Genomic DNA, 4,320 nt, shown 5'->3' on the forward strand with positions numbered 1-4,320 from the left:
CATCACCCCCCCCCCCCTTTCCATTTCCAGTCCTTTTAAGACGCCTCTTGAGAACTTAAAGCGTCTTCCAAAAATATAAAAAGACACAAACTCTAACTGAATTTCAAGGCATTTAAAATCCTATCCCAAAACATTAGTGCATTTGCAAGAATTCTGTGCTTTAACCTCAGCTCAGCCTCAATGTTTACCTAGTTCTTTTCTAATGTGATCAAGTAATTGCTGGCTCAGCAGAAACTCGTTAAAACCTCTTTAAATAAATTAAGAAAAGTCGTTAACAAAAAGTGGACAATATACAAAGGTATCGGTGTCAGGACCCGTCTCGTGTCTATATCTATAAATTAAATGCTCGAGTACTTTTTGTTACAATATGGGCCTTAAAAGGTCGCTGAGAAGACTTCGATTACTTTCAGCTCACCCGGAGTTACTGGAACTGAAGTCAGCTACAGCAACGGTGGTACTCACCCGCTCGCGCGCGCACGGCACGTGCAAAAACCTGATATGGAACGCGCGTGCTGTGACGTCAGCACGCGCGAGCTAGGTATGCATGATAAACTAGGACGTAGGTTTTCACTCTGGCAGCACTCTTCAGCTAGGCCCGGTCGGGAAAGACTTGCTTCCCTGTGTGTGAGCTTCTGTGTTGGACCCATCTTGATAACCTCTCCAAACGTGAGTGTTAGACAGGACTTGAGTGTGATTTCTTCTGTAGATATATAGATCTAGTCTTTTTTACGTCAGACTTTGTACTCGAACTAGATTCTACAGCGTTTTCGGTTTGTTTGAGACAAACTGTAGTAAGTGTATTATAAATTAATGTGGACTTGATAAACTTCTGGCGTTTTCTTGTTATTCTATTGGAATGCCAAGGTCGGAGCTGTAATTTACAAAGACTCCAAATTTTAAAGCATGTTGTCTCATAACTTTCTCATTTAAAGAAACTTTTAAAAAGGCCAACTATTCTTTTTTTGTTTTGTCAAGTGTAAAAGGAGGACACTCAAGGCTAAATATCATGGTTTCGTCTAAAACCTTTTGCTCCGTTGATATGAATTTTAGAAATGCCAACTCCCTGTACCCCCCCTCCCCCAACTTTCTTTCTCTTCACTCTCTCTCTCTCACTCTCTCTCTCTCTCTCTCTCTCTCTCTCTATCTATCTATCTATCTATCTATCTATCTATCTATCTATCTATCTATCTATCTATCTATCTCCCTGTCTATAATATTATTAGTGTCAGTGTATCTGCATGTCTCTTTCGACATCTCTCCCTCCCTCAACACCCATCCTCCTTCCTTCTCGCTCTCTGTCTCTGTCTGTGTCCCTCTCTCTCTCTCTCTTTCTCTCTCTCTCTCTCTCTCTCTCAACCCTCTCTCTCTCTCTCTCTCTCTCTCTCTTTCTCTCTTTCTTTCTTTCTCTCTCCCCTTAACAAACTGACAGAAAAAGTTATCTGTTTTAAATCTATGTGAATGTGTACTTGCTGCGCGACATAGATCTATATATATATGTGTTAATGTTTGAAATTCGTCTATCATTCTACAATCAGATTCTCTTACTTCATCATCCTCTCTTCATCTTTGCCGCACTTCAAAGATCAAAACTTATGCATGCCTTCGAAATAAAAACACGTATGCAAAAGTCATTACAAAGAAGTCATGATCATTACTGGCCTGTGTTTACCTATCTATTTATCTATCTATCTGTCTATCTATCTATCTATCTGCCCGTCCGTCCGTCCGTCCGTTCGTCTATCTATCTATCTATCTATCTATCTCTCTATCTATCAATCTATCTCTCTATCTATCTATCTATCTATCTATCTATCTATCTATCTATCTATCTATCTATCTATATATCTATCTATCTATCTATCTATCTATCTATTGATCGATCTATCAATGAATTTCAATCTTTAACAATGTGTTTGTATATTTTTCAGTGTATGTATGTTGGGAGGGGGTGTGTTTGTGTGTATGTATGTGTGTGTGTATTTAAGTCGTTTTGTCTGTCCCCTTGTTGCATTTTCCCCTCCACCGTGTGCATGTACAATAAACAAACACAAAAGTTTATACTCCACCCCCCCCCCTCCCCCTGTTATACAAAAACACCCTCCATACAGTAGTGACTGGTATAAATTAATGGCGAAACACAAGGGAACCCAGGTGCTCTGATGCATATTATGATTGGAATTCACTTCTGTTCATCTCCTTTGTCTTCTTTTTTATTTTCACGTCCATATTATTCAAGTTTCCTACCTTCAAAACTACCCACGTGTGTCCAGTAAGGCGGTATAACTTTGAAAAAGAAGAAAAAGAAAAGATACAAAACCCTGGCTTACACATACTACATTCACAAACGTTTCCCACTGATTACTTCACTGTCTCATGGCCCTGATGCCAATTTACCTCTATGGGTAGATATAGTACTCCTGCATTTTCCTAGGTGGTATTTCAGAACTTTTATTAAAAACATAACAATAATTGAAGTCCATTTTCTATTGATCTCTTTAGACGGATCTATATAATCGTTTGCTACAATCAGTACAATCCTAGCTTTGGTGTGTTTTTTATTTCTGTCATTTTGTCTGTGACGTTCCTACGATAGTTTTGCTTTGCGATTGGACAGAAACGTATAGAGCTAAATGTACCTGCGCCTTTTATATTACAAAACAAGGACTCAATTTTCTCTTGGTTCATAGCAGAGAACAACAGAAAAGCCTCCTGTTAAAAAAAATCAACATGATACTGAAACTCATTCTAATCGAAAGCAAACTCGTAATGAACTCTTTATCGTCTATCCCTCTTGTAAAACCTACACAAATCACCAGCTTGTCTTGATCCGATTTCTTGATTTTATAAAGTGTGTTACAGCATGGACTTGGATTGAGTAGTTTCTGTTTAATGACTTCGACAAAGGCGTTTTCTGTCGACCTTAGACTTGGAAAATGTGGAAATGAGATGCTATGAGATTATTGGGACTGATCTGTACCACATTTGATTGTGTAAACAGAAGATCACGCCCTACGGTGTTCAAGGACATTCTTCTAAAGATGCCAAGAGATACTCACAGGAACTCCTCAGAATGGAATACTAGCCCTTGGATTAAAAGAATTATAAAGAGGATAACTACTCCTGTCATCTTGATTGTCAACCCTTGCACATCTATCTCTTTCCCTTGCCCCCGCCTGCATTGTTAAGAGTGCCTGGTTTTATCGAAAGGTTTGCAAGTAACCATATTATTATGACTTTAGCTTTCAACTGAGTAGGCCTAGTTAGAAGATCATAACTTGTGACAACCTCCTCTATTTCCAAACACGCGTATCGGGGTCACACCACATCCTTTTGAGGTCATACATAAAGCGTGCTCATGTGTTTATGTAAACTAACAATATGTCTTATATATTTTCTAAGAAAGGCTCTGGTACATAATTTACTACAAATAATTTTCAATAGGAAATGCTTTCACAAGTTCACACTAACAAAACCGTCTTTGAAAAATTCTTAGTGACGACCATTTATTACATTTTACCTTCCTTTTAGACTATAGAAGACCAATGCTTCACTAATACAATAGCAAATTCTTCAAGTGTCATGATGAGACGCGCATATCTTCACGACGTATTACCTGTCTTCCTTTATAGAAAAAAAATAATATTGTATTAAAAACTGAATGTACAATGCTTGAATATCAAAGGAAGGGTACTATAGGTCACAGGAAACTTTACCTTAGGGTATTCTGTGCTACATTGTCAATCATTTCGTTTGAGTGTAGAATCTTGTTACATTCTTTGAGGGCGCTTATGGCCGCATTGTGATAATAACCCACACCCTACTTTTTCGTTTGAGGTTCATTAAAACTGTTAAATGTATTTGTATCGTCTATGTGACGTGTAGGTGCTGATCGGAACAGAATGAACATATCCTGCAATACAAAAAAAGAATATGAGAGGACAGTTTCTTCAAGATATTTAAGAATTTAAAAGTATAATGTTTTATCTTACGACACGAGTGTGGTTTTAGTTTCAAATTATACCTTCATTACGACAACATGCACTCTTGAAACATGTTGATGTCCATAAAAGAATGCTCTCCAGGAAATTCGGGTCTGCTGGGATAGTAGTATAGATTATAGAGCGCAAAGAGATTGCTGTTGAGCAAGAATTTGTGCCTTGCAAATGTTATTTTTATCATTTAAAAATACCCTATTGTACTTATATGAGATTTTACTGATGTCTATATGTTAGGGGAATTTGCGTATAGCTGCTTTCCATCCTTTCAGGACGACTATAATAACGTTCTCTCTCTCTCTCTCTCTCTCTCTCTCTCTCTCTC

The 4,320-nt window shown here is 37.8% G+C and overlaps 1 protein-coding gene across 3 annotated transcripts in view; it reads left to right on the top strand.

Moving 5' to 3' along the window:
• The first annotated feature begins 551 nt into the window (after nucleotides 1-551).
• Nucleotides 552-4,320, top strand: part of LOC100533398 (myosin regulatory light chain (N-terminus)) — a 17,544-nt gene continuing 13,775 nt past the window's right edge. Inside the window, exon 1 of one of the 3 annotated variants that reach the window (XM_013091372.2) lies at nucleotides 552-666. The gene's annotated coding sequence lies outside the window, so the exon portion shown is untranslated. The remainder of the gene's footprint in view (nucleotides 667-4,320) is intronic. The other 2 variants (XM_013091370.2, XM_013091371.2) reach the window with 2 other exon arrangements.

Source organism: Aplysia californica, unplaced genomic scaffold, assembly GCF_000002075.1.
Source record: "Aplysia californica isolate F4 #8 unplaced genomic scaffold, AplCal3.0 scaffold00035, whole genome shotgun sequence".
Taxonomy (NCBI): domain Eukaryota; kingdom Metazoa; phylum Mollusca; class Gastropoda; order Aplysiida; family Aplysiidae; genus Aplysia; species Aplysia californica.